Source organism: Oncorhynchus keta, chromosome 6 (genome assembly GCF_023373465.1).
Source record: "Oncorhynchus keta strain PuntledgeMale-10-30-2019 chromosome 6, Oket_V2, whole genome shotgun sequence".
Taxonomy (NCBI): domain Eukaryota; kingdom Metazoa; phylum Chordata; class Actinopteri; order Salmoniformes; family Salmonidae; genus Oncorhynchus; species Oncorhynchus keta.
This window is the reverse complement of record NC_068426.1, coordinates 618233-637488: the sequence shown is the minus strand read 5'-3', so window position 1 is coordinate 637488 and position 19256 is coordinate 618233. Positions and strand designations below refer to the sequence as shown.

Sequence of the window (19256 nt, the reverse complement as noted above, 5' to 3'; positions counted from 1 at the left end):
ATCGCCTCTTTTCAACACAGACATTTTGATCTCTGTCATATGAAACTGACCTTTTGACGATGGGGTTTTTCCACTAATTGCATTATGGAACGTGTGGTGTGTGTGTGTGTGTGTGTGTGTGTGTGTGTGTGTGTGTGTGTGTGTGTGTGTGTGTGCGTGCGTGTGCGTGCGTGCGTGCGTGTGTGTGTGTGTGTGTGTGTGAGCCCTGAGCCCTGCCTTCACACACTGTATCATATACAGGCACAGTCATATACAGGACATGCATTACATTACATATGCTGTTTGTTGTGTGTATGTCGTTCCATGGCTTTGCACCCACAGCAGACTAGGCCCAGGTCCAGACAGGGGGCTTGAGTACAGCTGGTGGCTCAGCAAAAGGACCTGGATCCTGGGTAGAAGGAGGAAGGAAGGAGGGGCTGAGCTCCAGACCTCACAATCTGGCAGTGATGCTCTCTCTCCTCTTTCCCTTTGGCCCATCGTTGGAGACTATGCTGGCAAGCACACTGAAGCTCTCACTCTCTCCTCACCCTCTCTCTCTCCCTCTCTCTCCCATATCTCTCTCCTTCCCTCCCCCCTCTCTCTCCCTTTGGAGCATGGTTGGAGGCTGGCATGCATACTGAAGCTTTCTCTCTATCCCCCTTCCTCTCTCTCTCCCTCCCTCCCCTTTTTCCCCTCCCTCCCTCCCTCCCTCCCTCCCTCCCCTCCCTCCCCTTTTTCCCCCTCCCTCCCTCCCTCCCTCCCTCCCCTTTTTCCTCCCCTCCCTCCCTCCCATTTTCCCTCCCTCCCTCCCTCCCTCCCTCCCTCCCTCCCTCCCTCCCTCCCTCCCTCCCTCCCCATTTTTTTCCCTCCCTCCCTCCCTCCCTCCCTCCCTCCCTCCCTCCCCTCCCTCCCTCCCTCCCCTCCCTCCCTCCCTCCCTCCCTCCCCTTTTCCCCCTCCCTCCCTCCCTCCCCTTTTTTTCCCTCCCTTAATCCCTCCCTCCCATAGTAGTATCCCTCCCTCCCTAGTATAATAGTAGTCCCCCTCCCTCCCTATAATCCCATAGGGTTAATCCCTCCCTCCCTCCCTCCCTCCCTCCCTCCCTCCCTAGGGTTAATCCCCTCCCTCCCTCCCTCCCTCCCTCCCTCCCTCCCTCTGACCCATGGTTAGAGTCTAGGCTAGCATAGCATACTGAAGCTTTCTCTACTATCCCCCTTCCTATCTCTCTCCCTCCTCCCCTTTTTCCCCTCCCCTCCCTCCCTCCCTCTGACCCATGGTTAGTGTCTAGGCTGCCATGCATACTAGTAGTATAGCTTTCTCTCTATCCCCTTCCTATCTCCCTCCCTCCCTCCCTCCCTCCCTCCCTTCCAACCCTCCCTCCCTCCCTCCCTCCCTCCCTCCCTCCTCCCTCCCCTCCCTCCCTCCCTCCCTCCCTTAATCCCTCTGACCCATGGTCAGAGTCTAGGGTTGCCATGCATACTGAAGCTTTCTCTCTATCCCCCTTCCTCTCTCCCTCCCTCCCTCCCTCCCTCCCTCCCTCCCTCCCTCCCTCCCTCCCTCCCTCCCTCCCTCCCTCTCTCCCTCCCTCCCTCCCTCCCTCCCTCCCTCTCTCCCTCCCTCCCTCCTCCCTCCCTCCCTCCCTCCCTATGACCCATGGTCAGAGTCTAGGGTTAATATGCATACTGAAGCTTTCTCTCTATCCCCTTCCTCTCTCCCTCCCTCCCTCCCTCCCTCCCTCCCTCCCTCCCTCCCTCCCCTCCCTCCCTCCCTCCCTCCCTCCCTCTGACCCATGGTTAGAGTCTAGGCTAATGCATACTGATAGTTTCTCTAGTATCCCCCTTCCTCTCTCTCTCCCTCCCTCCCCTTTTCCCCTCCTCCCTCCCTCCCTCTGACCCATGGTTAGATCTAGGCTAATGCATACTGAAGCTTTCTATAGTATAATCCCCTTCCCTCTCCCTCCCTCCCTCCCTCCCTCCTCCCTCCCTCCTAGTCCCTCCCTCCCTCCTCCTCCCTCCTCCCTCCCTCCCTCCTCCCTCCCTCTATCCCTCTCTCCCTCCCTCCCTCCTCCCTCCCTCTGACCCATGGTCAGAGTCTAGGCTGCCATGCATACTAGGCTTTCTCTCTATCCCCCTTCCTCCTCCTCCCTCCTCCCCTCCCTCCCTCCCTCCCTCCCCTCCTCCCTCCCTCCCTCCCTCCCTCCCTCCCTCCCTCCCCTCCCTCCCTCCCTCCTCTCTCTCCTCCCTCCCTCCCTCCCCTCCCTATAGTATAATAGTAGTCCCTCCCTCCCTCCCTCCCTCCCTCCCTCCCTTCCCTCTGACCCATGGTCAGAGTCTAGGCTGCCATGCATACTGTAGCTTTCTCTTATCCCCCTTCCTCTCTCCCTCCCTCCCTCCCTCCCTCCCTCCTCCCCTCCCTCTGACCCATGGTTAGAGTCTAGGGTTAATATGCATACTGAAGCTTTCTCTCTATCCCCTTCCTCTCTCTCTCCCTCCCTCCCCTTTTTCCCCTCCCTCCCTCCCCCTCCCTCTGACCCATGGTTAGAGTCTAGTATGCATACTGAAGCTTTCTCTCTATCCCCTTCCTATAGTCCCTAATAGTAGTCCCTCCCTCCCTCCCTCTCTCCTCCCTCCTCCAGGGTCCCTCCCTCCCTCCCTCCCTAACTCCCTCCCTAATCCCTCCCTATCCCTCCCTCTATCCCCTCCCTCCCTCCCTCCCTCCCTCCCTCCCTCCCTCTGACCCATTGTCAGAGTCTAGGCTGCCATGCATACTGAAGCTTTCTCTCTATCCCCTTCCTCTCTCCCTCCCTCCCTCCCTCCCTCCCTCCCTCCCTCCGTCCTCCCTCCCTCCTCCCTCCCTCCCTCCCTCCCTCCCTCCCTCCCTCCCTCCCTACCCTCCCTCCCTCCCCCTCCCTCCCTCTGACCCATGGTTAGAGTCTAGGCTGGCATGCATACTGAAGCTTTCTCTATATCCCCCTTCCTCTCTCTCTCCCTCCCTCCCTTTTTCCCCTCCTCCCTCCCTCCCTCTGACCCATGGTTAGAGTCTAGGCTTAATATGCATACTGAAGCTTTCTCTCTATCCCCCTTCCTCTTCCTATCCCTCCCTCCCTCCCTCCCTCCCTCCCTCCCTCCCTAGTATAATCCCTCCCTCCCTCCCTCCCTCCCTCCCTAGTAGTCCCTCCCTCCCTATAGTATAATCCCTCCCTCCCTCCCTCCCTATCCCTATCCCTCCCTCCCTATAGTATAATATTAGTATCCCTTCCCTCCCTCCCTCCCTAATAGTCCCCCCCTCCCTCCCTCCCTCCCTCTCCCCCTTAATATAGTATCCCTAGTAGTACCTCTTCCCTCCCTCCCTCCCTCCCTCCCTCCCCTCCCTCCCTCCCTCTGACCCATGGTCAGAGTCTAATATAGCCATGCACACTGAATACTCTTAATCACCCTCTCTCTCTCCCTCTCTTCCCATATCTCTCTCCTTCCCTCCCCCCTCTCTCTCCCTTTGGAGCATGGTTGGAGGCTGGCATAATAGTAGTAAGGGTTTCTCTCTATCCCCTTCCTCTCTCTCTCCCTCCCATCCCCTTTTAGAGTCCCTCCCTCCCTCCCTCCCTCCCTCCCTCCCTCCCTCCCTCCCTCCCTCCCTCCCTAGGGTTTATAGAGTCCTCCCTCCCTCCCTCCCTCCCTCCCTCCCCTTTTTCCTCCCTCCCTCCCTCCCTCCCTCCCCAGGGTTAATCCCTCCCTCCCTCCCTCCCATTTTTATCCCTCCCTCCCTCCCTCCCTCCCTCCCCTTTTTCCCTCCCTCCCTCCCTCCCTCCCTCCTATTTATTCCCTCCCTCCCTCCCTCCCTCCCCTTTTTCCCTCCCTCCCTCCCTCCCTCCCATTTTCCCTCCCTCCCTCCCTCCCATTTTAATCCCTCCCTCCCTCCCTCCCCCTCCCTCCCTCCCTCCCATTTTTTCCCTCCCTCCCTCCCTCCCTCCCTCCCTCCCTCCCTCCCTCCCCTCCCTCCCTCCCTCCCTCCCTCCCTCCCTCCCCTCCCTCCCTCCCTCCCCTCTGACCCATGGTTAGAGTCTAGGCTGGCATGCATACTGAAGCTTTCTCTCTATCCCCCTTCCTCTCTCCCTCCCTCCCTCCCTCCCTCCCTCCCTCCCTCCCTCCCTCCCTCCCTCCCTCCCTCCCTCCCTCCCTCCCTCCCTCCCTTAATCTGACCCATGGTTAGAGTCTAGGCTAGTATGCATACTGAAGCTTTCTCTCTATCCCCCTTCCTCTCTATCTCCTCCCTCCCCTTTATAATCCCTCCCTCCCTCCCTCTGACCCATGGTTAGAGTCTAGGGTTAATATGCATAATAAGCTTTCTCTATATCCCCCTTCCTCCCTCCCTCCCTCCCCTCCCTCCCTCCCTCCCTCCCCTCCCTCCCTCCCTCCCTCCCCCCTCCCTCCCTCCCTCCCTCCCCTCCCTCCCTCCCTCCCTCCCTCCCTCCCTCCCTCCCTCCCTTCTCTCCCTCTCCTCCCTCCCTCCCTCCCTCCCTCCCCCTCCCTCCCTCCCTCCCTCCCTCCCTCCCTCCCTCCCTCCCTCCCTCCCTCCCTCCCTCCCTCCCTCCCTCTGACCCATGGTCAGAGTCTAGGCTTAATATGCATACTGAAGCTTTCTCTCTATCCCCTCCCTCCCTCCCTCCCTCCCTCCCTCCCTCCCTCCCCCTCCCTCCCTCCCTCTCTCCCTCCCTCCCTCCCTCCCTCCCTCCCTCCCTCCCTCCCTCCCTCCCTCCCTCCCTCCCTCCATCCCTCCCTCCCTCCCCTCCCTCCCTCCTATCTCTCCCTCCCTCCCTCCCTCCCTCCCTCCTCTATAATAGTCCCTCCCTCCCTCCCTCCCTCCCTCTCTCCCTCCTCCCTCCCTCCCTCCCTCCCTCCCCTCCCTCCCTCCCTCCCTCCCTCCCTCCCTCCCTCCCCTCCCTCCCTCCCTCCCTCCCTCCCTCCCTCCCTCCCTCCCTCCCTCCCTCCCTCCCCTCCCTCCCTCCCTCCCTATCTCCCCCCCCTCCCTCCCTCCCTCCCTCCCTCCCTCCCTCTCTCCCTCCCTCCCTCCCTCCCTCCCTCCCTCTCTCCCTCCCCCTCCCTCCCTCCCTCCCTCCCTCCCTCTCTCCCTCCCTCCCTCCCTCCCTATATAATAGTAGTACAGGGTTAATATAGTATAATATAGTATAATAGTAGTACAGGGTTAATATAGTATAATAGGGTTAATATAGTATAATATTAGTATAGGGTTAATATAGTATAATAGTAGTATAGGGTTAATAGGTTAATATAGTATAATAGTAGTATAATAGGTTAATATAGTATAATAGTAGTACAGGGTTAATATAGTATAATAGGGTTAATATAGTATAATAGCAGTATAGGGTTAATATAGTATAATAGTAGTACAGGGTTAATATAGTATAATATTAGAATAGGGTTAATAGAGTATAATAGTAGTACAGGGTTAATATAGTATAATAGGGTTAATATAGTATAATATTAGAACAGGGTTAATAGAGTATAATAGTAGTATAGGGTTAATATAGTATAATAGGGTTAATATAGTATAATAGTACCATAGGGTTAATAGAGTATAATAGTACTATAGGGTTAATATAGTATAATAGTACTATAGGGTTTATAGAGTATAATAGTAGTACAGGGTTAATATAGTATAATATTAGAATAGGGTTAATAGACTATAATAGTAGTACAGGGTTAATATAGTATAATAGGGTTAATATAGTATAATAGTAGTATAGGGTTAATATAGTATAATAGGGTTAATATAGTATAATATTAGAATAGGGTTAATAGAGTATAATAGTAGTATGGGGTTAATATAGTATAATAGTAGTACAGGGTTAATATAGTATAATAGGGTTAATATAGTATAATATTAGAATAGGGTTAATAGAGTATAATAGTAGTATAGGGTTAATATAGTATAATAGGGTTAATATAGTATAATAGTACCATAGGGTTAATAGAGTATAATAGTACTATAGGGTTAATATAGTATAATAGTACTATAGGGTTTATAGAGTATAATAGTAGTATACGGTTAATATAGTATAATAGGGTTAATATAGTATAATAGTACTATAGGGTTAATATAGTATAATAGGGTTAATATAGTATAATAGTAGTATAGGGTTAATATAGTATAATAGTAGTACAGGGTTAATATAGTATAATAGGGTTAATATAGTATAATAGTAGTATAGGGTTAATATAGAATAATAGTAGTATAGGGTTAATATAGTATAATAGGGTTAATATAGTATAATATTAGTATAGGGTTAATATAGTATAATAGTAGTATAGGGTTAATATAGTATAATAGGGTTAATATAGTATAATATTAGAATAGGGTTAATAGAGTATAATAGTAGTATAGGGTTAATATAGTATAATAGGGTTAATATAGTTTAATATTAGAATAGGGTTAATAGAGTATAATAGTAGTATAGGGTTAATATAGTATAATAGGGTTAATATAGTATAATAGTACTATAGGGTTAATAGAGTATAATAGTAGTATAGGGTTAATATAGTATAATAGGGTTAATATAGTATAATAGTACCATAGGGTTAATAGAGTATAATAGTACTATAGGGTTAATATAGTATAATAGTACTATAGGGTTTATAGAGTATAATAGTAGTATAGGGTTAATATAGAATAATAGGGTTAATATAGTATAATAGTACTATAGGGTTAATATAGTATAATAGGGTTAATATAGTATAATAGTAGTATAGGGTTAATATAGTATAATAGTAGTACAGGGTTAATATAGTATAATAGGGTTAATATAGTATAATAGTAGTATAGGGTTAATATAGTATAATAGTAGTATAGGGTTAATATAGTATAATAGGGTTAATATAGTATAATATTAGTATAGGGTTAATATAGTATAATAGGTTTAATATAGTATAATATTAGAATAGGGTTAATAGAGTATAATAGTAGTATAGGGTTAATATAGTATAATAGGGTTAATATAGTTTAATATTAGAATAGGGTTAATAGAGTATAATAGTAGTATAGGGTTAATATAGTATAATAGGGTTAATATAGTATAATAGTACTATAGGGTTAATAGAGTATAATAGTACTATAGGGTTAATATAGTATAATAGTACTATAGGGTTAATAGAGTATAATAGTAGTATAGGGTTAATATAGTATAATAGGGTTAATATAGTATAATAGTACTATAGGGTTAATATAGTATAATAGGGTTAATATAGTATAATAGTAGTATAGGGTTAATATAGTATAATAGTAGTACAGGGTTAATATAGTATAATAGGGTTAATATAGTATAATATTAGAATAGGGTTAATAGAGTATAATAGTAGTATCGGGTTAATATAGTATAATAGGGTTAATATAGTATAATATTAGAATAGGGTTAATAGAGTATAATAGTAGTATAGGGTTAATATAGTATAATAGGGTTAATATAGTATAATAGTACTATAGGGTTAATATAGTATAATAGTACTATAGGGTTAATAGAGTATAATAGTAGTATAGGGTTAATATAGTATAATAGGGTTAATATAGTATAATAGTACTATAGGGTTAATATAGTATAATAGGGTTAATATAGTATAATAGTAGTATAGGGTTAATATAGTATAATAGTAGTACAGGGTTAATATAGTATAATAGGGTTAATATAGTATAATAGTAGTATAGGGTTAATATAGTATAATAGGGTTAATATAGTATAATATTAGTATAGGGTTAATATAGTATACAGGGTTAATATAGTATAATAGGGTTAATATAGTATAATATTAGAATATGGTTAATAGAGTATAATAGTAGTATAGGGTTAATATAGTATAATAGGGTTAATATAGTATAATAGTACTATAGGGTTAATAGAGTATAATAGTACTATAGGGTTAATATAGTATAATAGTACTATAGGGTTAATAGAGTATAATAGTAGTATAGGGTTAATATAGTATAATAGGGTTAATATAGTATAATAGGGTTAATATAGTATAATATTCGTATAGGGTTAATATAGTATAATATTAGTATAGGGTTAATATAGTATAATATTAGTATAGGGTTAGGGTTAATATAGTATAATAGTAGTATAGGGTTAATATAGTATAATAGTAGTATAGGGTTAATATAGTATAATAGTACTATAGGGTTAATATTGTATAATAATACTATAGGGTTAATATAGTATAATAGTATTATAGGGTTAGGGTTAATATAGTATAATAGTACTATAGGGTTAATATAGTATAATAGTACTATAGGGTTAATATAGTATAATAGTACTATAGGGTTAATATAGTATAATAGTACTATAGGGTTAGGGTTAATATAGTATAATATTAGTATAGGGTTAATATAGTATAATAGCACTATAGGGTTAGGGCTAATATAGTATAATAGTAGTACAGGGTTAATATAGTATAATAGTACTATAGGGTTAGGGTTAATATAGTATAATAGTACTATAGGGTTAATATAGTTTAATAGTAGTATAGGGTTAATATAGTATAATATTAGTATAGGGTTAATATAGTATAATAGTAGTATAGGGTTAGGGTTAATATAGTATTATAGTAGTATAGGGTTAATATAGTATAATAGTAGTATAGGGTTAATATAGTATAATATTAGTATAGGGTTAATATAGTATAATAGTACTATAGTGTTAGGGTTAATATAGTATAATATTAGTATAGGGTTAATATAGTATAATAGTACTATAGTGTTAGGGTTAATATAGTATAATATTAGTATAGGGTTAATATAGTATAATAGTACTATAGGGTTAGGGTTAATATAGTAGTACTATAGGGTTAATATAGTATAATAGTTCCGCACATCTGCAAAACTAGACACACTGGCTTTACTGAAAGCCAGTGACATGTCATTTGTAAAAAAATTAAAAAGTAAGGGGCCTCGACAGCTGCCCTGCGGAATTCCTGATTCTACCTGGATTATGTTGGAGAGGGTTCCATTAAAGAACACCCTCTGTGTTCTGTTAGACAAGTAACTCTTCTTTAATCCACAATATTGTAACGATGCATGCTGAGAGTCGGGAAGCAGGGAAGCAGGGAGTGAATACGGTTAATAAATAAACAAACATTAACAAAACAAGAAACACGAACAGCCCACCGACATGAAACAGATACAGAAACATTAACGCCTGGGTAAGGAACCAAAGGGAGTGACATAAATAGGACGGATAATCAAGGAGGTGATGGAGTCCAGGTGAGTGTCAGTAAGCGCTGGTGACGATGGTGACAGGTGTGTGTAATAATCAGCTGTCTAGTGGCATAGAGAGGGAGAATACATGACAAATATAGCAAGGGTTGTAAAAGCCATAACACCTACGTTTTTCCAGCAGCAGACTATGATCGATAATGTCAAAAGCCGCACTGAAGTTTAACAAAAAATATTTTGCATCTTCAAAGTGGTAGGTTGTGTTGTTGTGTAAATCACATGATACAAACCCCCCAAAAATATATTTTAATTCCAGGTTGTAAGGCAACAAAACAGAGAAATGCCAAGGGGGGTGAATACTTTCGCAAGCTACTGTATATGGGGTGTGGCCAGGGTTTGTTTGTGGGGGGGGGGGTTGACTGGTTGGGGTGGGGGTGGGGGTGGTGATGCTGTGGTCTGGGTGTAAGTCCTCTTGGCTTGGATCCTCCGGGTGCAGGTCCTCTCGATGAAGGTCTGGGAGGGTCTTGCAGGTCTGGGCGGGGCGATCATCACTCTGTTGCTCCTATGCTGAGGGTGCGGTTGAGTCTGATGTCTTTTCAAGAGTCCAGGTTGGCTCTGTCACTTTGTAGAGGTGTACCTGGTCGTAGAGGGTAGACATTGGTCATTGGTCACATTGGGAAATCAGCTCTACGGATGAAAGCATTTCCGTGGTAATGACTTCCTTCTTATTTCAGAAGGAGAGGAGGAGGAAGGGTACAAGGGACATGTAGCTTTAGTAAGTCAGAAAATGTTGCCCGCAATTTTATTAACAAAGCCCCTGATGCAGAACTGGAGACAGATGGAGGGAGTTAGGGAGGGAGGGAGGGATGGTTGAGTGGATGTGGGGGTGTATTTTATGAGGGGATCATTTGGCATATGAGTTCCTTTCTCTCCTTCCATCTCCATCTCACCCTCTCTCTCTAATTCTCTCTCTTTGCCTCACTCTCTCGCTCTCCATCTATCGCTCTACCTCTCTCTCCCTCTATCTCTATCTCCCTCTCTCTCTCCCTCTATATCTCTCTCTCTTTTCACTCTCTCTTTTCACTCACTCTTTTCACTCTCTCTCTCTATCTCTCGCTCTCTCTCTCCCTCTCTATCTCTCTCTCACTCCCTCTATCTCCCTCTCTCTCTCCCTCTCCCTATCTCTCTCTCTCTCTCTCTCTCTCTCTCTCTCCCTCTATCTCCCTCCCTCTCCCTCTCTCTCTCCCTCTGCCTATATCTCCCTCTCTATCTCCTTCTCACCCTCCCTCTCTCTATATCTCTCTCTATCTCCCTCTCTCTTTCCCTCTCTCTATATCTCCCTCTCTATCTCCCTCTCTCTCTCCCTCTCTCTATATCTCTCTCTATCTCCCTCTCTCTTTCCCTCTCCCTATATCTCTCTCTCCCTCTCCCTCCTCCTATCTCTCTCGCTCTCTCTCGCTCTCTCTGTTTGAGTGCTGTTATTACAGTACAGTGCATTGAAGCACACAGCTATGCCTAATGGAGAAGTGCACACACACACACACACACACACGCACACACACACACACACACACACACACACACACACACACACACACACACACACACACACACACACACACACACACACACACACACACACACACACACACACACACACACACACACACACACACACACACACACACACACACACACACAGACCAGAGGGCTGTCTGTCTTATCTCTGTGGCCAGAATTAGTGGCTCTAGCTGGGGGGGGGGGGCTTGTACATTCACCCAGCAGCTTAGAGAAAGGCAGAAGAGAGTGAGAGAGTGAGAGAGAGAGAGAGAGAGAGAGAGAGAGAGAGAGAGAGAGAGAGAGAGAGAGAGAGAGCAAAAAATTAGCTACAGGAAAAAATAAAAACCCTCCAACCCAAAAAGGCCTGTGGTGTTGATGGTATCCTTAATGAAATGATCAAATATACAGACAACAAATTCCAATTGGCTATACTAAAACTCTTTAACATCATCCTTAGCTCTGGCATCTTCCCCAATATTTGGAACCAAGGACTGATCACCCCAATCCACAAAAGTGGAGACAAATTCAACCCCAACAACTACCGTGGGATATGCGTCTTCTCATGATTTGTTGATTTCAAAATTTGGCATGAGGGTCTGCTATACAAATTGATGGAAAGTGGTGTTGGGGGTAAAACATATGACATTATAAAATCCATGTACACAAACAACAAGTGTGTGGTTAAAATCTGTGGCTCAGTTGGTAGAGCATTAAAGGGTAGTGGGTTCGATTCCCGCAAAAAATGTATGCACACATGACTGTAAGTCGCTTTGGATAAAAGCGTCAGCTAAATGGCATATATTATTATTATTATTATTATATTTAAAATTGGCAAAAAACACACACATTTCTTCCCACAGGGCCGTGGGGTGAGACAGGGATGCAGCTAAAGCCCCACCCTCTTCAACATATATATCAACGAATTGGCGCGGGCACTAGAAAAGTCTGCAGCACCTGGCCTCACCCTACTAGAATCCGAAGTCAAATGTCTACTGTTTGCTGATGATCTGGTGCTTCTGTCCCCAACCAAGGAGGGCCTACAGCAGCACCTAGATATTCTGCACAGATTCTGCCAGACCTGGGCCTTGACAGTAAATCTCAGTAAGACCAAAATAATGGTGTTCCAAAAAAGGTCCAGTCGCCAGGACCACAAATACAAATTCCATCTAGACACCATTGCCCTAGAGCACACAAAAAACTATACATACCTTGGCCTAAACATCGGAACCACAGGTAACTTCCACAAAGCTGTGAACGAACTGAGAGACAAAAAATACTTGAATCAGTCATAGAGCCCATTGCCCTTTATGGTTGTGAGGTCTGGGGTCCGCTCACCAACCAAGACTTCACAAAATGGGACAAACACCAAATTGAGACTCTGCATGCAGAATTCTGTAAAAATATCCTCCGTGTACAACGTAGAACACCAAATAAATCATGCAGAGCAGAATTAGGCCGATAGCCACTAATTATCAAAATCCAGAAAATAGCCATTCAATTCTACAACCACCTAAAAGGAATCGATTCCCAAACCTTCCATAACAAAGCCATCACTTACAGAGAGATGAACCTGGAGAAGAGTCCCCTAAGCAAGCTGGTCCTGGGGCTCTGTTCACAAACACAAACAAACACCACAGAGCCCCAGGACAGCAGCACAATTAGACCCAACCAAATCATGAGAAAACAAAAAGACAATTACTTGACACATTGGAAAGAATTAACAAAACAACAGAGAAAACTAGAATGCTATTTGGCCCTTAACAGAGAGTACACAGTGGCAGAATACCTGTCCACTGTGACTGACCCAAAATTAAGGAAAGCTTTGACTATGTACAGACTCAGTGAGCATAGCCTTGCTATTGAGAAAAGCCGCCGTAGGCAGACATGGCTCTCAAGAGAAGACAGGCTGTGTGTTCACTGCCCACAAAATGAGGTTGAAACTGAGCTGCACCTCCTAACCTCCTGCCAAATATATGACCATATTAGAGAGACATATTTTCCTCAGATTACACAGACCCACAAACAGTTTGATAACAAACCCAACTTGTTTTTATAAACTCCCATATCTACTGGGTGAAATTCCACAGTGTCCCATCACAGCAGCAAGATTTGTGACCTGTTGTCACGAGAAAAGGGCAACCAGTGAAGAACAAACACCATTGTAAATACAACCCATATTTATGCTTATTTATTTCCCCTTGTGTCCTTTAACCATTTGTACATCGTTGCAGCACTGTATATATATATATATAACATGACATTTGTAATGTCTTTGTTATTTTGAAACTTCTGTATGTGTAATGTTTAATGTACATTTTTATATTTCACTTTTGTATATTATCTACCTCACTTGCTTTTGCGATGTCAAAACGTTTCCCATGCCAAGAAAGCCCCTTGAATTGAATTGAACCCCCCCTTATCACTCTCAAATCTCAATACTTTATTTTTCCATACTCCTCTCTTTCTCCTTTTCCCACTTCTTATCGTCCTCATCTTCTATCTTCCCTTGTCTCCTGTTTCAACTGGAAGACTGAGTCAGCTTGGTTCCACTGGAAGACTGAGTTCCACTTCAATGTTGATTAGAGATGCAGAGACACACTGTAGAGAACCTCACAGACAACCCAGTATCTATATAAACCACTACTGTAGAGAACCTAACGGACAACCCAGTATCTATATAAACCACTACTGTAGAGAACCTCACAGACAACCCAGTATCTATATAAACCACTACTGTAGAGAACCTCACAGACAACCCAGTATCTATATAAACCACTACTGTAGAGAACCTAACAGACAACCCAGTATCTATATAAACCACTACTGTAGAGAACCTCACAGACAACCCAGTATCTATATAAACCACTACTGTAGAGAACCTAACAGACAACCCAGTATCTATATAAACCACTACTGTAGAGAACCTCACAGACAACCCAGTATCTATATAAACCACTACTGTAGAGAACCTCACAGACAACCCAGTATCTATATAAACCACTACTGTAGAGAACCTCACAGACAACCCAGTATCTATATAAACCACTACTGTAGAGAACCTAACAGACAACCCAGTATCTATATAAACCACTACTGTAGAGAACCTCACAGACAACCCAGTATCTATATAAACCACTACTGTAGAGAACCTCACAGACAACCCAGTATCTATATAAACCACTACTGTAGAGATCCTCACAGACAACCCAGTATCTATATAAACCACTACTGTAGAGAACCTCACAGACAACCCAGTATCTATATAAACCACTACTGTAGATATCCTCACAGACAACCCAGTATCTATATAAACCACTACTGTAGAGATCCTCACAGACAACCCAGTATCTATATAAACCACTACTGTAGAGAACCTCACAGACAACCCAGTATCTATATAAACCACTACTGTAGAGAACCTAACAGACAACCCAGTATCTATATAAACCACTACTGTAGAGAACCTCACAGACAACCCAGTATCTATATAAACCACTACTGTAGAGAACCTCACAGACAACCCAGTATCTATATAAACCACTACTGTAGAGATCCTCACAGACAACCCAGTATCTATATAAACCACTACTGTAGAGAACCTAACAGACAACCCAGTATCTATATAAACCACTACTGTAGAGAACCTCACAGACAACCCAGTATCTATATAAACCACTACTGTAGAGAACCTCACAGACAACCCAGTATCTATATAAACCACTACTGTAGAGAACCTAACATACAACCCAGTATCTATATAAACCACTACTGTAGAGAACCTCACAGACAACCCAGTATCTATATAAACCACTACTGTAGAGAACCTAACGGACAACCCAGTATCTATATAAACTATCTATATAAACCACTACTGTAGAGAACCTAACAGACAACCCAGTATCTATATAAACCACTACTGTAGAGAACCTAACGGACAACCCAGTATCTATATAAACTATCTATATAAACCACTACTGTAGAGAACCTAACAGACAACCCAGTATCTATATAAACCACTACTGTAGAGAACCTAACATACAACCCAGTATCTATATAAACCACTACTGTAGAGAACCTCACAGACAACCCAGTATCTATATAAACCACTACTGTAGAGAACCTAACGGACAACCCAGTATCTATATAAACTATCTATATAAACCACTACTGTAGAGAACCTCACAGACAACCCAGTATCTATATAAACCACTACTGTAGAGAACCTCACAGACAACCCAGTATCTATATAAACCACTACTGTAGAGAACCTCACAGACAACCCAGTATCTATATAAACTATCTATATAAACCACTACTGTAGAGAACCTAACAGACAACCCAGTATCTATATAAACCACTACTGTAGAGAACCTAACAGACAACCCAGTATCTATATAAACCACTACTGTAGAGAACCTCACAGACAACCCAGTATCTATATAAATCACTACTGTAGAGAACCTAACGGACAACCCAGTATCTATATAAACCACTACTGTAGAGAACCTCACAGACAACCCAGTATCTATATAAACCACTACTGTAGAGACCCTAACAGACAACCCAGTATCTATATAAACCACTACTGTAGAGAACCTCACAGACAACCCAGTATCTATATAAACCACTACTGTAGAGAACCTAACAGACAACCCAGTATCTATATAAACCACTACTGTAGAGAACCTCAAAGACAACCCAGTATCTATATAAACCACTACTGTAGAGAACCTAACAGACAACCCAGTATCTATATAAACCACTACTGTAGAGAACCTCACAGACAACCCAGTATCTATATAAACCACTACTGTAGAGAACCTCACAGACAACCCAGTATCTATATAAACCACTACTGTAGAGAACCTAACAGACAACCCAGTATCTATATAAACCACTACTGTAGAGAACCTAACAGACAACCCAGTATCTATATAAACCACTACTGTAGAGAACCTAACAGACAACCCAGTATCTATATAAACCACTACTGTAGAGAACCTAACGGACAACCCAGTATCTATATAAACCACTACTGTAGAGAACCTAACAGACAACCCAGTATCTATATAAACCACTACTGTAGAGAACCTAACAGACAACCCAGTATCTATATAAACCACTACTGTAGAGAACCTCACAGACAACCCAGTATCTATATAAACCACTACTGTAGAGAACCTCACAGACAACCCAGTATCTATATAAACCACTACTGTAGAGAACCTAACAGACAACCCAGTATCTATGTAAACCACTACTGTAGAGAACCTAACAGACAACCCAGTATCTATATAAACCACTACTGTAGAGAACCTAACAGACAACCCAGTATCTATATAAACCACTACTGTAGAGAACCTCACAGACAACCCAGTATCTATATAAACCACTACTGTAGAGAACCTAACAGACAACCCAGTATCTATATAAACCACTACTGTAGAGAACCTAACAGACAACCCAGTATCTATATAAACTATCTATATAAACCACTACTGTAGAGATCCTCACAGACAACCCAGTATCTATATAAACCACTACTGTAGAGATCCTCACAGACAACCCAGTATCTATATAAACCACTACTGTAGAGAACCTCACAGACAACCCAGTATCTATATAAACCACTACTGTAGATATCCTCACAGACAACCCAGTATCTATATAAACCACTACTGTAGAGATCCTCACAGACAACCCAGTATCTATATAAACCACTACTGTAGAGAACCTCACAGACAACCCAGTATCTATATAAACCACTACTGTAGAGAACCTAACAGACAACCCAGTATCTATATAAACCACTACTGTAGAGAACCTCACAGACAACCCAGTATCTATATAAACCACTACTGTAGAGAACCTCACAGACAACCCAGTATCTATATAAACCACTACTGTAGAGATCCTCACAGACAACCCAGTATCTATATAAACCACTACTGTAGAGAACCTAACAGACAACCCAGTATCTATATAAACCACTACTGTAGAGAACCTCACAGACAACCCAGTATCTATATAAACCACTACTGTAGAGAACCTCACAGACAACCCAGTATCTATATAAACCACTACTGTAGAGAACCTAACATACAACCCAGTATCTATATAAACCACTACTGTAGAGAACCTCACAGACAACCCAGTATCTATATAAACCACTACTGTAGAGAACCTAACGGACAACCCAGTATCTATATAAACTATCTATATAAACCACTACTGTAGAGAACCTAACAGACAACCCAGTATCTATATAAACCACTACTGTAGAGAACCTAACGGACAACCCAGTATCTATATAAACTATCTATATAAACCACTACTGTAGAGAACCTAACAGACAACCCAGTATCTATATAAACCACTACTGTAGAGAACCTCACAGACAACCCAGTATCTATATAAACCACTACTGTAGAGAACCTCACAGACAACCCAGTATCTATATAAACCACTACTGTAGAGAACCTAACAGACAACCCAGTATCTATATAAACCACTACTGTAGAGAACCTCACAGACAACCCAGTATCTATATAAACCACTACTGTAGAGATCCTCACAGACAACCCAGTATCTATATAAACCACTACTGTAGAGATCCTCACAGACAACCCAGTATCTATATAAACCACTACTGTAGAGAACCTCACAGACAACCCAGTATCTATATAAACCACTACTGTAGATATCCTCACAGACAACCCAGTATCTATATAAACCACTACTGTAGAGATCCTCACAGACAACCCAGTATCTATATAAACCACTACTGTAGAGAACCTCACAGACAACCCAGTATCTATATAAACCACTACTGTAGAGAACCTAACAGACAACCCAGTATCTATATAAACCACTACTGTAGAGAACCTAACATACAACCCAGTATCTATATAAACCACTACTGTAGAGAACCTCACAGACAACCCAGTATCTATATAAACCACTACTGTAGAGAACCTAACGGACAACCCAGTATCTATATAAACTATCTATATAAACCACTACTGTAGAGAACCTCACAGACAACCCAGTATCTATATAAACCACTACTGTAGAGAACCTCACAGACAACCCAGTATCTATATAAACCACTACTGTAGAGAACCTCACAGACAACCCAGTATCTATATAAACTATCTATATAAACCACTACTGTAGAGAACCTAACAGACAACCCAGTATCTATATAAACCACTACTGTAGAGAACCTAACAGACAACCCAGTATCTATATAAACCACTACTGTAGAGAACCTCACAGACAACCCAGTATCTATATAAATCACTACTGTAGAGAACCTAACGGACAACCCAGTATCTATATAAACCACTACTGTAGAGAACCTCACAGACAACCCAGTATCTATATAAACCACTACTGTAGAGACCTAACAGACAACCCAGTATCTATATAAACCACTACTGTAGAGAACCTCACAGACAACCCAGTATCTATATAAACCACTACTGTAGAGAACCTAACAGACAACCCAGTATCTATATAAACCACTACTGTAGAGAACCTCACAGACAACCCAGTATCTATATAAACCACTACTGTAGAGAACCTAACAGACAACCCAGTATCTATATAAACCACTACTGTAGAGAACCTCACAGACAACCCAGTATCTATATAAACCACTACTGTAGAGAACCTAACAGACAACCCAGTATCTATATAAACCACTACTGTAGAGAACCTAACAGACAACCCAGTATCTATATAAACCACTACTGTAGAGAACCTAACAGACAACCCAGTATCTATATAAACCACTACTGTAGAGAACCTCACAGACAACCCAGTATCTATATAAACCACTACTGTAGAGAACCTAACGGACAACCCAGTATCTATATAAACCACTACTGTAGAGAACCTAACAGACAACCCAGTATCTATATAAACCACTACTGTAGAGAACCTCACAGACAACCCAGTATCTATATAAACCACTACTGTAGAGAACCTCACAGACAACCCAGTATCTATATAAACCACTACTGTAGAGATCCTCACAGACAACCCAGTATCTATATAAACCACTACTGTAGAGATCCTCACAGACAACCCAGTATCTATATAAACCACTACTGTAGAGAACCTCACAGACAACCCAGTATCTATATAAACCACTACTGTAGATATCCTCACAGACAACCCAGTATCTATATAAACCACTACTGTAGAGATCCTCACAGACAACCCAGTATCTATATAAACCACTACTGTAGAGAACCTCACAGACAACCCAGTATCTATATAAACCACTACTGTAGAGAACCTAACAGACAACCCAGTATCTATATAAACCACTACTGTAGAGAACCTCACAGACAACCCAGTATCTATATAAACCACTACTGTAGAGAACCTCACAGACAACCCAGTATCTATATAAACCACTACTGTAGAGATCCTCACAGACAACCCAGTATCTATATAAACCACTACTGTAGAGAACCTAACAGACAACCCAGTA

At 42.8% G+C, this 19256-nt stretch overlaps 1 protein-coding gene across 3 annotated transcripts in view; it reads left to right on the top strand.

Annotated features, from left to right (window-relative positions):
* mtus2a (microtubule associated tumor suppressor candidate 2a) overlaps nt 1-19256 on the top strand; it is a 218864-nt gene that overhangs the window by 57838 nt on the left and 141770 nt on the right. The window lies entirely within an intron of this gene.